Source organism: Gopherus evgoodei, chromosome 1, assembly GCF_007399415.2.
Source record: "Gopherus evgoodei ecotype Sinaloan lineage chromosome 1, rGopEvg1_v1.p, whole genome shotgun sequence".
NCBI lineage: Eukaryota > Metazoa > Chordata > Testudines > Testudinidae > Gopherus > Gopherus evgoodei.
The window spans coordinates 137,590,904-137,608,637 of NC_044322.1; the positions used below are offsets into that span (position 1 = coordinate 137,590,904).

At 43.5% G+C, this 17,734-nt stretch overlaps 1 protein-coding gene across 2 annotated transcripts in view; it reads right to left on the bottom strand.

The window, feature by feature from the left end:
* VEGFD (vascular endothelial growth factor D) overlaps positions 1-17,734 on the bottom strand; it is a 38,870-nt gene that overhangs the window by 19,816 nt on the left and 1,320 nt on the right. The window lies entirely within an intron of this gene.

Below are 17,734 nucleotides of genomic sequence, written 5' to 3' on the forward strand. Positions count from 1 at the left end.
CACCATATGGTTGCCTGGTACTGTAAACCATGCAGAAAAGGACATGATCATGCCTGCTTATTGCTACAATTCTACAGCAGACAACACATATTACACACACACACACACACAGAGGCCGGAAAGCCTTATCTTAAAACAGTGCAGCTGTGCCGGTTTTAGACATGACAAATCATGGAAAGGCTCCCCAGAAGATGTGTGCGTTAGCATTTCCCAAGCCCATCTCCTGCTTGCTGTTCAAATGTCTCTTCCTCCCTCTACCGCAGCCTCCCTTTGGGGACAAAGGTTTAAAGTTGATTGAAACAGAAGGGCAGCGAGCATTGCACAGCCAAGGAAGAGGCGGAGAGGTTTGAGGAGTGCTGCTTATCAAGGGCCTGATCCTGCACCATTAAAGTCTATGGGAGCTTTGTGATTGACTTCGGTGAGCATAGGATCAAGTCCCAAAAGCACGGAAAAGGAAGGGAGCTCCCCTCTGCTTCAGCAGATGATGGGAGCTGCCTTTTCTCGGCTATCTCTGACTTCAAGCAATGTGCAGAGGGCACCTCCCGCTCACCTCTCACTGCCCTGAGCTCATCTCTTCTGCACTCTTTCCACGTTCCAAACATGGCTTTGTCCACTGGTCCATATCCTGGTCTGTGCCAGACAGCCCATCTCTACCTTTTTTCACTTCAGTTCGGTCTGCAACCACCTCCTGTCTTCCCACTTCATCTCACACAGTTCTCTTCTTCACTGTGCTTTCTAGTTCAGTGTCAGAGACTCCTTCTGCCAAGTCTTTACCTTTGGAAATAAGTCTGATGAGGTCTGATCAGACTTACCTGTAGCCAGGTAGTTCAGTCTCAGGAGGGTTGGTCAGGCTGGAGGATCCTGGTGCTGAAGGATCTCTCACTCACTGTCTTCCTCTTTCCTTAAGCTCATCCAGGAGGATGTGGAAATATCTGTCATTTCCACTGTTGTTATTATTTGTATTGTGACAGTATCTAGTCATGGAATGGGATCCCATTGTGCGAGGCACTGTACACACAGCTAATAAAACAACTATCCGTGCCTCAAAAAACTTACCATCTACAATGCTTTGGGAGAGTCATGAGAAACTAGTCATGATAGACTCATACACATGACCCTAAAATGAACAAAATCACATTTCAGGCTATTTCATGGTGAATCTGACAAGTTTTACAATGTTCAAATGCCAAAAAGCACACAAAACACAAATGCTATGGCCTACAGTAAGAGGTTCTGCAGGAAGACACAAATAACAAATATCAAACCAAAGTCATATGTTTACATAACTGATCCCAGGCTCTTTGGTTTACAACCATTTGTAATATTATTTTTGAACTGCAAGAATGGATTCCATAACAGAAGATAATAATCATATTTGTATTAGTGTCAAGTTGTATGTTTTTCCATAACACTGAACTCTCAGATTTTCCAAAGCTATCCTTCAACAGTAAGAGGAAAATCTGTTTTTCTGCACTGAGCTATGCATAGTCTCACAGATATCAAGAAACAATTCCTCAGGTCAACTTTGGGATGTTTAGATACTTATAGCTTTTGTATTTCCAGAAGAAGCCATAAAGAGCTAACATCGATCTTCTCTCTAATAATTTGAGACGTGTGCAGAACCCTAAAACCCCTTAAAATAGGTAACACTGGAATGGAAAAGAAGATGATGTGAGCAAGGGCCTTTCCAACTTGATTTACAAAGACAAGACCAGGTACTCAGTGAGTAAAAATTAGGCATAGCTCCACTGAATTCAATAAAGTGCTGATATACATCAGATGAGGATCTGGTCCACAGACCATACAGTATATCTATAAAGTGCAAACTCAGCCCTGTCCTGAGATTGGGCTTTACTAACAAAACAATCCACAAACAGATGACACAAATATCAGTAACACCTTCTCCCTGGCTCCTAGGTTTCCTTCCCAAGGATTGCTCAGCCCACACCCTACATCTTAACTCTCTGTAGAGCCATCTGCACCAGTAAGTCAGCAGGACCCACCTAACACTTTCCCAGCAGGATCAACATCTGCTAACAGGGTGGGGATGCTTAAGACTAATAAACTGCTGGCCTGTTACAGATGGATTTTGCACTTTTGATTTGTTTCGACTTTGGACCATTCAGCATCTCATGCAGGAATTTTACACAACTGGAAAAAGATAAGTGCAAAGTAATAAGAAAAGAAAGACATACTCAGGTCTTAAATTCATGTGAGGAACTGTAAAAGAAACAAGCGTATCTGCAAATCAAAAGCCACTTTCTTCAAGGACTGCGACAATTAGCTTCCTCACCTAAGTAAATGTATCCATTGTGAAGCATAGCCAGTGCAGAATGAGAGACAGAAAGCTTGAATAAAAACCAAGGTTACATTTTCATTAATTTGACGATGGTCCCACTTGTACCTTTCACTCTATATCAGTGTTTGTCAAACTGGGGTTGCCGCTTGTGCAGGGAAAGCCCCTGGCGGGCCGGGCCGGGCTGGTTTGTTTACCTGCCCCATCCACAGGTCCGGCCGATAGCAGCTCCCACTGGCCGCGGATCATTGCTTCAGGCCAATGGGAGCTACTGGAAGCAGCGCGGGCTGAGGGACTTACTGGCTGCCATTACAACCCAAGAAAGGCCTCATGAAAACCTTATTTAACTGATAAAATCATCTCCCCCAAAGTCCTACCCACACCACCTTCACACCTAAGCAAACATTCCAGTGCTTTCCAGACTAACAGACATGGATGCTGTTGTAATGAGCACTACACAAATAGCAATGGAAAGCTTAGCTATGACTCCTATGTCTCAGGCCAGGGAAAGGGAGACCTCAATAATATTGCCTTGTTTAATGGAGCACTGATACAGCTTCTCAATGGCTAAGCTATATAGAGATGCCAACTGCTGTATCTTGACAAGGAAAGAGTCTGCATAACACAGAGTGGAGATCTTGTTAATACCATGTTACAAACATTTTAAAATAAGTTTGAAATAAATCTCTTTTTTTAAGATTAATTTGATTATCCTGGGAGAGTGCTACTCACAATGTAGCATGAGTGTCTGGACAATTTCAGCTTACAGCTGTCATTTGAAAATGTAAAAGAGACAAAAAATCTGGATGTGAATTTCTTCGTCCTGGTAAGTAAGTAGGAGTACTGTTACATTCATGAGAGGTCATGAGGAAGGTGGTGAGATGAAAAAATCACAATCTTTTTATCTAGAGTTATCTGTTTTATAGCTTCCAGTGCTGCTTGGATGCTATCCAACTATGGTTGATCCAGCCTTTAAAATAATTTGTGTATTAATCACCACAGCACTGAAATGGCCAGTTACTTTGGTGTCGCATGTCTTTGTGCAGTGTATCTGAAAATAACCTAGTTTCTATTCATATTTATTCCTGCATGTATATGCACAGAAAATGCATTAGTCAATAGCCATTATGGGCCCAGTTTGCAGAGACATGGAACACCCATAGCTCCCATCAACCTCCACTGGAATTATGAATACTTGGTAACCCTGGTTACTAGAGCCTATGAGATGATGTGGCCAAATACCTCCTGTGCTACTTGTGTGTCGAGTTGTGCAAAGACTCATTTTTTCAGTTCAGTGGCTAAACTGAAACATTTTTAAAAAATTGTATTTGTTTCGGGTTGAGCCAGAGTGAAATTTGTTTGGTGAAACAAAATGTTCCCAAAGTGTTTGTTTTCCATTAACTGAAATATTTTCTTTTGATTTTGAGGTTTTAAAAATGTTTTTACATCTAAAAAATTAAATTGTGGGAGATTCCAAAATGAAACATTTTTGGGATTAAACATCAAAATGGTTCATTCCAGAATGAAATAAACCATTTCAATGTTTCTGATTTTTTTTTATACCCAGCTAAAACAATTTGCCGAAACTGATCCAAATCTGTGAATTGTTTAGGATGACCCAATCTGAAAATTTTTAGCAAAAAAATATTTTGCACAAAAAGTTTTACCCAGTTCCACTTGTAGAATTACTTAGGTATTACTTGGATAATAACAAACCTCCTTCCCTCTCAGCCTACCCCAGCACCAGCTAATGTCAAGCCAACACAAAGACCCACATATTATGTGGAGACTCCTCTGTTTTGCCATCCACTCTTGGGTTTAAGCCATGGTGGCAGGCTTGTGTGGGCTCTGCAGTGGCATGAACTCCACTCGAGGAATTCCAATATCATCATCGTTACTATTATTATTACTGTACAGTCTAGGAGCCCTAGTCATGGATCAGGACCCCATTGTGCTAGGTGCTGTACAAACACAGAACAAGACAGTCTCTGTCCCAAAGAGCTTACAATCTAAGTAAAAGACAAGAGACAATGGATAGATACAGACAGGTAGCTGGGGAAGTACAAGAAAACAAGACAATATTGTTCAGCATGATAGGCAGTAGTCTGGGAAACCAGCTGCTGAATTGTCCATTTTTTTTTGTAGACATCGTGAAACAGTGACTTTCACATTTGCAGTGCTCTATACACCTCTACCTTGATATAACGCTGTCCTTGGGAGCCAAAAAATCGTACTGTATTATAGGTGAAACCGCATTATATCGAACTTGATTTGATCCACCGGAGTGCACAGCCAGCCACTCCGGAGCACTGCTTTACCGCGTTATATCCAAATTTGTGTTATATTGGGTCACGTTATATCAGGGTAGAGATGTACTAAAATTATGAGAGAAAACCTTGAGCAGCTTGAAAACATCAGACTTGCAAAAGTAAATCATAGCCTTATTAACAACCTACTGCAGTACCCTATAAAATCCTGTATCAAGAGTCCAGCTTTACTATATGTCTAATAAACTGGGATCTGGCTTGCAGTCATTATGACATCACCAGCAATGGTATGTCATTTCTGAGTAGCATTATGGAAATTCTCTATTTCTCGACATTCCATCTGAACAATATTTCTGAATTTATATCAGCTATGAAATCATGACACATGAATTCCCATCTGTAACACTATCCACTGTGAAGTACTTGCCTATAAGTATGTTATAAATTATAAATTAGCAAAGTACTTGATTTGCACATCACACATGATAATCATTAGCTACAGTAATGTGCAAATCAAGCACTTTGCTAATTATCAACGTGATCCTAAACAAGTAATTACATTTTTTGGCTTCCTAGTAATAGAGTTCCAATTTTAACATTGCTGTCTTGTATGAAATGGGCTGATCCTGAACTTGATGGCCTCTTACTCTGTTATAGGAAGCCGGCTTAATACTCAGACAGTAAAGTTCCATGACCTCATTCTAGCTTTAAGTGGTCATTATTTGGCTGTTGAATATTGCGCACCTGTCTAGTGGACAGCTCATTTACCAAATCTCTGGACGTGCAACTTCATGCCATAATGGATTAAAATGAACACTCATTCAATAGTTTTCCATTGTGGCATGTGTGCTCCTACCCAAAATTGGGAGAGAGACACATATAGCTCATGAGTACAGGCAAACCATGGCCAACTTGAATTTACCAATTCAGGACTACCTTCAGAACCTTCCAAAGACACATCTGAAATCTTGCAAGGTTTTTGGGGATTGGGCTAAAATTCTTAAAGCATCCTCATTCCATCCTGAGGCACACAGGAAAAAGTTCTGGGATAATGCTAATGTCCCAAACAAACATCTGATTGCCAACCCCACTAAAAAACTCCTAGGCTTCAACCTACCCTGGAAACAATGGTCCTCATTGAACCATTTCAGAACTTTGCACAGCAGATGCTGTCATCTCTTACAGCTCTGCAAGATAAGAGACAATGCACAATGTGCATGCCAGTCGCAAAGTACGGATCACATTGTAAATCAGTGCCCGCTTTGATTGTTTGCCGGTGGCATGTCAGACTTATGCCAAACCACTTCTGAAGCTACTTACTGCTTCACTAATATGGACTTAAGTTATTTGAACATTGCTACTCACCACTCTTGCCTTAGGATATTCCTATCTGCCTCTAACACTTTAGAAAAAAAGTGTAAGCTATCCCATTGTACTGGGATTTCCGTATCATTCAGACCATATAGTTTGTTGTCATTGTTACAGAAGGGCCCATACAGTGATGAGCTGGAGGGGCTCACAAAAGCCGCTTGTTGACAGAGCCAGTTTGGGGGCCCTGTAAAGGAGAATTTTATCTTTACTTTTTTAAAAGGCAGTCTCTAGCTCTTTCCCTTGCAAAGATAACCTTGAAAATGTAAACGTGTTGTGCACAAATGGAGAGCTAGGATTGACAAGAATATGCAGCTGGGCTCAATTTCTGCAACAGGAAGTTGGAAAAAACTAAAAGATCCCCCCCCCCCGCCCACATTGGTTATGTAAATTGTGTCAGTTATGTTTGGGGTATATCCCAAAATCTCCAGCATAGTGATGTGATAATCATGGACAGACAGCAGCAATTGTTTCACAACACGCTCCAAAATGCTAAGGCTGTTAACATATTCAGCCCTCTCTGAACATGCTCTTTACTGCCATGACCTCTTGCATCTTCCCCCTGTAACTATAGGACCACATAGACAATGCACTGTTAGTCCCTGCAGCTCCAGCAATGCATGAGGAAGAGGAGAAGACATGGCCAAGTTGCTGCTACACCTAGTGGGAGTCCTGCAGCCCAACTCTCTCCCTATTAGTGCCTGCCTGTCCAGCTGTCAACCAAAGTTTGAAGAGTTCATACTGGGAGGGAGCCTGGAGCTCTGTTCCCCCAAGAGCTAGCCTAGGCGACGTCCATCGGCTACTCACAACAGGTAGGGGAGACCTCCCACATTCATTGGACACCTGCCTGCATCAAAAAGTAAAGAGGGTCCATTTCTCCAACTGACCACACCCACAGAAGGGACCTCCTCTCCACCCATCCAGCCCCTCTACAGTCAGAGAGCAGGACAACTTGCCTGCCACCACTGCTGTAAAAGAAGCTGCAGGATAAGATGTCTGCACCACCAGCGTGGTGTGAGGAAGAGCACTGGAGCATGGTGGGTTGTGAGGTACTGGGGCCTAGGATAGGGATGGAAGGATGGAGGAGGGGAAGTCTGTAATGGGTGGATTTCTGGGAGTAAAAATATGTAAAATTAATCAATTTTTGTCTGGAGTTTGCGTGAGGGAGGATGGAATTGATGGATTTGTCTTAGGGGGAGTATTCTACCCAGGGAATGTCACATGTATCACTGACAGGGGGAATATTTCATGGAGCCCCTCATTAAAATCTTGGCAGCACATTCTTGGACCACTACCTAAAACTTCAGAGACAGGGAAACATGCTTATCATGTTCCAACTGTGCGATCCCATGCATGAGGAAAAGTTCCTTCCTATCTCCCATATCCTAGTAACTGACTCTATGAAATAGGAGGTTTAATTAATCTTCTGCTTCTTAATCTTCACATTCATAGCCACAAAATGGACATAAAATGGCTACTGGCTTAGCTGAATATGATGTGTTTTCACAGCAAAACTATATTAGTTATATTGTAATTTCAAGGAAGCAGCTGTTCTATAGTTTGATTGATTTCACCACTGGAATTGCATCCTTTGTAAAGCTACAGCAAATGCAGATCAGACTTCTAGCACTTTAACAGCATGCTTATACTATCAATGCCCTCAGAGACATATGCAAAGTAATGTGCTTTGGCTTCTATCTCTGGGTTTCACTCTGGGCCTTTGAACTGGATGAACTCAAAAACTCAAAGGAAGCAAAAAAAACAACAACAAAAAACCCTGCAGATTTTCACCAGATTTTAAGGTAAAGCCATAAATAAACTCAAGTCAATTCAATTTTTTGTCATGCTTGCTGCAGTTAAGTGCTGCTAATATTTTATCAAAAGGCATCTCACAAATATATTCCCCACCCCCCCCTTGCCCCCCCCATTAGCCAGTAGTAGCTTTTGTAGTAAAAGGCGGGGATGTGGGTGTATGCTTGCGGAAAGGAGTCATGGAGGGTTTAGGGAGTCAGTTTGCTCTCCCATTTAAACAACACTACTTCTCAGAATCAGGTTGCAAGGTTTATGAATGATAGCAAGCTCTCAATGAGTTTGGAGTTTGTAACATAAACATTTCACACTGCTCTAATAAGAGATCTCTTGGTTTTCTTACTGCAGAGCAGAGTCGGCCAAGAGAACACAACCACACAACATTCTGGAGGCTAATCACAGAGACAGCAGTCCCACAGATAAATATGAAATTAACAAGAATAGGCCTAATGGAGCAGCGCAGCGCTGTCCCTATACTCTAGCTAGATTGGTGCAAAGGAGTCATAGGACAACCTCAATCTCTCTCCATGGAAGGTCCACTGCTATGGGGAGCTTCACCACCACGGCTGGCTGCATGGACCATTCCAAGGCAGAGGTAGCATGTGGCAGGCATGGAGCTGTGCTCCCGCAATTCTTTGCGCTTTTAGTGGCCTTCAGGACGGCTCCAGGGACTGTACCTAAATAGGGAAGATGCCAACTGCATTCCATCCATCCTTGGCTGGTGGCTGATTGGGGCCCATGTTTTCATCTCAATTATTATTGTTGTTTTTAATGTATGTGTGCTGCCCACGCCCTCTCCTCTAAGTGTTCAGTCCGGATCCATGTGGGGCTAAGGAGCCGCACAGGCAGGAGGAGAGCTGCTGCAGCCAGACCACCTCCTGCTTATACTGGAGGAGCCAGAGAAAAAAACTGGAGGGAGACTCCTAAAGCTCCTGGAAGGGGAAACCACTGACAAGCTCAGTGAGAAGAAGATGGGAGAGGAGAAGCAAGAAGGGCAGCTACTGGGAGGCAGAGAGAGGAAAGAAGCAGGGCTGGAGGTGGTGGGGACCTGCCCCGTCTTAGCCCACAATAGTTGAGGTAGTGGATTCCATACCCCCTTCTCACGCACACGCATGCTTCCCCATGCAAAATCCAATAGCTTAGGATGTGAAGGGGCATCAGTGAATTCCATCCTAAATGCACTGGGATTGTCTAAGTCAGTCAGTACGAGCTAAATGGTACCATCTGCTTTGTAGTTCTTATTAAAACACTCTTTGGACCATTGTTTGAATAAATATCATACTCACCCATACTTTCCCGTGATGCTGTAATATTTTCTTTCCAAATTGACATTAGGCTTGGAACAGTACAGAATTCCACTCCAGACACTGATTAGTAATATTGTATCACAGAGAATATTAGGAGCTAATTTAATACTGTGACGGGGCACACATGTCAAGAAATGTCCTATTACAGGGGTATATGAATGTTTCCAGGGAGTTGCCATTTGAGTCTGGCAACTGTCCATCATTTGCAAGGCCCAGGACAATGATTCTGGACTGTCCCAGACATGAAGAAGTGAGCTAGAGAATCTGAATATGCACTATTCATTGCAAAAGCAGCGAAGAGCCTTGTGGCACCTTATAGACTAACAGACGTTTTGGAGCATGAGCTTTCGTGGGTGAATACCCACTTCATCCCATGAAAGCTCATGCTCCAAAACCTCTGTTAGTCTATAAGGTGCCACAGGATTCTTTGCTGCTTTTACAGATCCAGACTAACACGGCTACCCCTCTGATACTATTCATTGCAAATATTCTTTTAATGCCGTGGAGCTTTCTGTTGTTTTGTCCTCTCATCAGTATCCGGTTCTGACGTGCGTTGCTTTAATCAATGACTTAGAACTGTGACTAACCAATCAAAGAAGCAGGATTTCTAAATGTCACTGTATAATGCAGAGTGACTGCCATCACTGACTGAAATTATGTTACCTCTCCCTCATGCATACAATTTCCTGGAACTGTAATTTTTCTTAAGTAATATTTCCCTAGCCGGTCAGTCAAGTATCCAAAGGAAAAGGCTTCTGAATCATGTTCCTAATTGAAATTAAAGGGCTTGACCAGTTGTGTGCATCACTCTTCACTGGCAGCACTACAAAGAGTACGCCAACAAGGTGCAAACGTCTTGCACTTGAACAGGAGCCAAACTTAACTCTTAAGATCCACGCAAACAGCACTGTTGCAGTCAGTGGTGCTGCAGGTGTGTCATCAGGTGCAGCATGAAACCCACAGCTAGAAAAGTGCCTATGGCTGAAATACAATCACTTGCAAAACAAGCCCTGGAATCGTCCCTTTCCAAACCTCAGTGTGATGCCCATTCAGTCTTGCAAAATGTCATCCATTCCATAGCATGTCTCCAGCTGGCTACCTGATGCAGTTCTGTTTAGATCCCAAGGACCCTAGAGGGCGTTGTATCACCAGCTGAGGAGACAGAAGTCATACACTAGAAATCATATTTGGTGAGGGAAGAGGGAGGGGGGAAGAGTAGGCACATAAATGCAGCTCAGCAAGCAGAATAATGTGAACATGAGCAAACTAGTATGCTGTGTTTTTTTGCTCTGCTATCTATACACACAGAAAACCGTGACTACTTTGCATAGATATCATGAAAATCCAAATTCTGCTCGCCCCTCATGCGGGTGCACAGTGTTCGGTGGGGGGAATGTCACAAGGGCCTTTCTCCTTCTGCCCTGCCCCTGCAGTCCGTGCAAGGGCTAGGCACCGTACCCCTAAGGGGATGGGGAGGAGACAGGGCAGATCCATAGTAGCCCCAAAGGGACGGGCATGGTGCAAGGGGAGTAAGGATGTAGTACCACATGTGCAGGGCCATCCTTGGGGGGTGCAGGGCCCAGGATAAATCAACCTTCCTGCTAGTCTCCTCACCATCCACCTGGCACACCTGGCCACTGCTCGCCTCCTCACCCCCAACCCCACTGTCCACCTGCCACTTGCCTACTCACCCGCCTGCCCGCTGCTCACCTCCCCACTAATCTCCTCGCCATCCATCCAGGGCACCCACCCCACCCCTCCGCCCGCTGGTCTCCTCCTCGCCATCCGCCTGCCTGTCACCTCATCGTTCACCTCCTCACCCTGCTCGCCTGCCTGCCTTCTGCCTCACCTCCCCACCTGAATATCAGGACAAATGGCGTCCCGACCGTACATCGGTTGGGACGCAGGACAAAGAGCTAAATATCGGGACAGTCCCGATTTTATTGAAGCGTGGGGCCCCCCAACGTGCCCCGATTCTCCCTACCCAAGGGACAGCTCTGCACATGTGCTTTCATTGTGTGCCAGCGAGCTCTGAGAGATATCCTGCCTCCTTGGAGCAGAATGCCTCCTACTGCTCACCTGGGGCAGTCGGGCACCCCTCCACTGCGTACTATGGCTGTGCCTTCAGGGCAGGAGTTAGCCCAAGGGACTGAAAACAATGTTTATTTTAAAGCCCCTTTTTATATAGCAGTGGTCAGCTTTTATAAGTGCACTCACTTGCTATATCAAGAGGGTTTAAAATAAACATTGTCCATGGTCACTTCACTATAACAACACAACTGCTATGTGAGGTTTTTTAAGATAATGATTTTTAAAAAGCCCTCAACAAAAAGAAATCTAGATTTAAAGCGGTGCATAAGAATACGCTGCTTCAAGTGGGTGGTGAGTGGTCAATACTGTGCGTGTGAGTAAACGCTACTCAGGCCTCATCCACTCTGGGGACTGCAGCAAGCCGCTGGAGTACCTGCACCAGTAGAAAGCCACTACTGCAGACAGGCAAACCTGCTACAAGCCCCACTTTGCACCAGAGTAGCTTATCCCATTTTCAAGCAGGCTAGCCTTGTTTCTGATTTGTTTGTCTATGCTAGGAGTTTGCACCAGTGCAACAACACTGATGACTGGTTGCTGGTGGTACAGCTGAAGCAAATCTCTCATGTAGACCAGGCATGAGTAAGGGATGCAGAGGAAGACCATCAATAAGTAAATGTTTGCTATATCCAAGTTACTTGCTTATTTTTATTTCACTGTGATCACCAACCAGCAGAATGGTGACCCCTGCACGATTGTCTAAAAATGTCTTCTACTCTCCATCTACCATAGCTTCTCCCCACCAGTTTTATAGCCTTCCAGTTGTGGACCAAGATTGATGTCCATGTTTAGTTAGCTGCTGTCTTTAGTTCAAACAGCTAATGATTGATTGAAAGCATCTGCCAGCCTGTGTTTGATTACCCTAAACAGCTCATAATATTAAGAGAGGTCTGCTGAATCTCCAGACGTTACATTTCCTACTGAGACTGTGCAGTCAGGAGGATTTCTCCTGCTGTTTCTCATGAACAAGAGTTGTGCTATCTAAGGTAACAGCATTATTAGTTTCCTTTCCAAATGGATAAGAAAAGAGTCAAGGACTAATGCAGTGTGGGATGGCAATAAAACAGAATTTTGCTTTAATCTTCCTGTGTTGCTTTGAAAGTTGATGAGAGATAGAAGCCAGGAACAAACCGGCTTTCTCCATGATTTACTGGAGGGAAATTGTACTCTTCAGGGGAAGCATAGGAACATTGTGCAGGTTTTGTAAGACATTGCTCATAGTGACTATCAACTTCAGTCATCACAAATCAACATCAGCAAAGGTACAGCAAAAGCAAGAACTGTTGTTGAAAGCCACTGTTTCATATTGGTGGTTTCAAACAGTTTGCTAACTGCTATAGAAAGTGAGGTGTAAGGAACGCTGAAGAGATGCCTAGTTAAAAGCGGGGAATGTTTTCCAGCAGCCTTGAAACTCCCTTTCTGTTGGTCACTGTGTGCTAGACTCTGCTTCCAGGTATTGTAGCCTCCACAAGGAAAGAGTCAGATGTGATAGGAAATTCACTGACTCATCTTTTTACAAAAGGTGGGCAAAATCTTCTGCAGAACACAGCCACTGATCACAGCTGGAATTTGAGAAGGAGCTAGGATGTTGTGTTTTAGATTTGAAAAATCTCTTCAATTGGATTTTGGTTTTTCAGAGTGTTGCATCCTACAAGCTCATCTTTAAGGAGGTCAGCCTCAGAATTTAATGTCACACACACTTACTCCACAGCTTCCAATTTCCTGACCTCAACAGCAGGGTTATAGGTGGCACTGCACTGATGCATAGTTTTTTGTCTGAAAGACAATGCCAGTGTAGTCATTAAGGGACAGAGCATGACTGGCTTTTGGAAAGGAAAAACAGAACCTCCCTCCTCCCTGGGCACCCTGCATGAAGACCATTTATATTCGCACTCCCTGTGATCGCAGAGGCATAAGGCCTGCTCTAGCTATGTACCTCCCAAGATGAAGATCATATTGAAGACAGACCCACGGCGCCCTTTCTCAACATTGTGCAGCAGAGCAAGCTGGGTGGACTGGTGAGGGCCATGCCACAGGCATGGATGTATCAGTTGTGCTCTGGAGGCAGTTTCTACCTCTGGTAAGCCTCCTGTGGGAATCCCAGTCTGATGGGCCTCCGGAAGACTGTTGGACTGCAAACAGCCTCTACAGATTCAACTGTATGAGTGTGGAGTGCCTAGAAAATGGGTGGTTTTAACTGTGTGTGGATGCATGAGTAATTAGAGAAGGTACAGTGGTTTTCATGGGGCTGGGGAATATCTAGAATCCCTTACCTTGCAGTTAAGTTTAGCAGAGGAGTTCCAGTCCAATGGTCTTCCTCAGGTCTGTAAGCCCAGGGCTCCTCTCTAATAACTATAGGAGGTCTGTCAGAGGGAGCAGACTTCAATAGGAGAGGTGGGCGTGGATCTGACAACTTAGGCTTCATCTCTCTGTTTCAAAGAGGGGTTGGCAGAGAGTGAAAAGAGGCAGGGAAAGTTGAAGGCCAAGTTTCAGAGATGAGGAACGACAGCTGTAGTGTTAGAGAACAGAAGTAGCTGACGGATCTGAGCAGTTCCATTGGCTTTTCTTGGTGGAGATCAATTGGGTTATGATGAATAAAAGGAATAGCTCTCTTAGTATTTAATTTTAAAGTTCTGGAAAAAGTGACCTATGCCTGTGATACTTAAAAATAGAGAATTTCTGGGAGAGAGATAGGAAAAGATGGTTGGAGTTATTTAGCCAGCAGATTCCTAAAAATAAGAGACTGTCAGGATAAAATTTCAACAAGGGAACATTTCTTAATGTTTCCTCTGCAAAAATTAATAAATAGTCTTCAAAAAAGTGACATGGAAAATGCAATTGTTGTCTGAACAGCCAGTGTGCCAAATTTTGCAGCCTGGGTCCAATCATTAAAGTGTGAATTAGAAGGATTTCCAATTTTGTGCCAATCGCAACACGACCTTCGCTGTAGAGTCACTACTGATGCCTGCCATTATTTTAGATGGGGCTGGCAGCATTATCTATTATGAAGGATGCCTCACACTTCCCATTAGAAGACTTTGTTTTCAGTTGCTCATAACTTTACCAAACTTTAACTGTTCAGGATGAACTTTTTCCTGGCTAAAGTCTGCCTCTGGCTGAATTTTGTTTTTGGAAAGTTTCAGCCAAAATGCTTCAGCCATTTCCGTGAATGAGTTTACAGAAAAATACACCATTTAGCTCATGTTAAAAAAACTGGTGACCTTTAACTTAGAAGCTCCCGCTCCCTGCAGGCAGTGGAGCAGTTACTTGAAGTTTGATAAGCAGGTGGCCTTTGTGTCAGGAATGTGCCTTTTGCCATTCGCATGAAAATCCACCCAAATTATCAGGCTTTGAAAAAGCACAGCTCTCACATGTTCTGTAGAGATGATTTAGAGTTTAGCAGCTGAAATCTCTAAAGGTTCCATCTGCACTGAGCATGCTGCAGCCCAGAGTGAACAGGACTTGCCTTGTAATTGCAGCTAAGGGTGGCTGGGCCAGGCACAGGCCCCAAAACTGAAAGCAGGGAGTCTGTCCCTTTGGTGCATGCAATGCTCCATCTTCTGGGCTCAGGCAGTGTGGAGAAGGACATTGCCTAATTTGAACGCACAGGGATCAAGAGTCAGACCTGAGGGTAGGTGGGGAGGAGATTGGGATAAGGGGCCGAAGGTGGAGGCAGGAAGACTGGCACTGGAGGCTGGCAGGAAGGGAGATGGTGGCTGGAACTGGGCGCCAGGGAGGGAAATGGGAGGGCCGGGGGAAATGTTGAAGCTGGGGCAGGGAACTGGGATCAGAGACAGAGCTGGGGGGCAAGAGAGGGTGGAACTGTCAAGGCTGGGATTGGGAACTACTGGGCAGGGGAGACATATCTAGCAAGGAGCCAAGGTGTGAGGGGACAACTGAGACAGGCTGGGCAAAGAGAGCTGGACAAGGAGCCTGGTGAAGTGGGGACACTGAGAATGGAGGAGGAGCCCAGGATGGGAGACTGAGATTGGGAACCGGTGGGAATTGGGAAGATGGGAAGGAGAATCAGTGAGTAGATGATGGGGAGAGAAACAGCTTAGATGGAGACGCTGGGAGGGGAGGAACTGGGTCTGGTTGGGCAAGGATACCTGGAGTGGGATGAGGAGTTAGAGAACTGAATACCAGTTAGATGAGGAGAATGGGTCTGGCATGAGGAGCCGGGAGTAGCGAAGAGACTGGGCAGGGCAGAAGGGTTCAACTTGGGGTGAGGCCTGTAGGATTCCCAACACTGTATTTAAAAAATAAGAGACTGTTCTCTTAGCATCCCCACCCTACCCCTTCTCCTGATAGTATCATCTTCATCAATAATAATTAATAAGCATCATCTACATTCACCAGGCATATTTCTATCTACTTTTTGCAGCACTCAGCAAGTCCTGGTCTTGTTATACAGAGATGAAAATATAATGGACGTCCCTTGTAATAAGGGAATGTTGGCAATCCTAGGTGGGGAGAAGGGGGAATGGGCAGAAGGGTCTGTGCCCACTAAAGACTCTGCCCTACAGAGCCTGGAATGCAACCCAAAATTCCTGGGGTTCTCAACGTTCCTCTGCAGTCAGCAAATATCTGTGAAACCTACTGGCAAAGTGTGTATCTCATCCCCCCCTCTAGCACTGGGCCACACTGAGGAGACACCTACCATTGCTATTAGTTACTCTCTTACCTCAAATGGCAGAGGTCTGTGGTGGATCTAAAGGTTCCAACCCTGCTGATGAACTATGTGGATGGCAATATGATACCACATTATGTTATTTTTTGTGGGGTGGGGGTTAATTTGGGAAATTCCATACATATTTTGTATGTAAAATATTATTTAGGTTTGCAGAGTCAAGCACGCAAAAATCAATCTTAATTCTGGTATTTTCTAACTTTTGCATGCTTGACTTTGCAACCCAACTAATGTTCCTTAACGGCATGTGAGTGTAATTTTTAATATACAACACACCTCTCTATTCTGCAGTTGTTACTCAATCACAGCTCTCATTGACATAAAAGAGCTTTAGAAGTTTATAGTATGAATTGCTATATATTTTCTGTGTTCTGCAACTAAAGTAATGTTCACAGCATCCTTGGTTACATATGCAACCCTCTGGGGTGACAGAGCTGCTACTTGCAAGCAGGAGAAATACTTTAACAGTTAAATAGCATCAGATAAGTCACAATATGATCCTACATAGCTATATTTCCTCGCCACATGGCCTCTTAGGTCCATTTACTCCCTTCTGTACGGCATAACAGAAGAGATGATCTTACCCAAAAGGAGCAACTGGGCAGTGGTTAAACTACCAAGGGAAGAGGCCAGACAATAGTAGAAGTGCTGTAGATCGTAGTCTTGCAAAATTCAGGCAGTTAGACTAGATTAATCAAATGGCATTTTCTCCCCCTAATGGCTAGGAATCTATGGATTACGTTAAACATCATTACATTAAAGAGTTGTATTTTTAGGAAATTCATCTGAAGTAAATGCCAAAATAATATCAAAATCTTGATATCAAGAAGTAAAATATCTAAAAACTTAAATGTGCTTAAAACTCAACCACTAATCTCTCTCTCCACAAAAAAAGAGAAGAATATTTCAAGTATGAGAAAGCAGAGAAATTAACTTTGGTTTTATCATGCGGCGAAGTCTACTTGAAACACAGATCTTTTTTTAGAGTGACCTACACCACACCTTCATGTTAGTGCTGGAGAGTAACTGGTCTTATACTGCAGTAATATGCTATGGCCAAACTGTGACTAATTGACAGTGCAGCCAAATGTCAACCATTACAGTTGTACATATGTTGAAAAGACTGTATGACAGTGGCATCATAGTACATACAGTGTGCAGAAAAGCTATTAAGAATATCATAGCTAAATAAGACATTGTATTTATTCTTGGGGGAGCATATACTGTTACAAAATTCAGTGAAAGATTTTTTACCCACATAACTATTGGACTATCAATATACTGAATTAGCACTCTGTGCTGCATCTGCAGACAGAGTTCTCATCATATCTTTTACTTCTGTTGTGCACCCAGTCACATACAGGTTTAGTCATCTCCATGGAAGAAACCAATGATTTGTCAATCAAGGTGCAAAGGAAATGAACAAACTGATTATACTAGTCTTCACTGTTTCAAATTAAGACTGTTCACGATGTAAATTAAAACTTCATACCAGGAGGATGCAGAGGGACTAGTCATTTGTCATTCTCAAACACATATCATGCACTAATGCTAATTGACATTCTTGTAGAGGATCTCTGCGTTTGTGTGTGCAACCCAGCCTCTTGGAACAGAGGTCAAAATTCAGTGTGTTTTATGGACTAGTATGTAGTCATTGCTTAGTAAAGGAAGACATTCTCTGAAGTAAGAACAAGAGTAACTGGTGTTGTTTTTTTTCCTTAATGTCACAAGGACTTGCTAGTGTCTCAGGAGCACACTGGATTAACTGTGACTTGGAAATTCTACAAACTAGGAATCTTATTTGACTCTTGGTTTCCTTTAGAAATTACTGTCTGGGGGGTATTTACATTTTCTCAAAAAGTCAGATTTGAAAAGTCCCACATTCATGAGGATGCTTCGTCTTAATTTT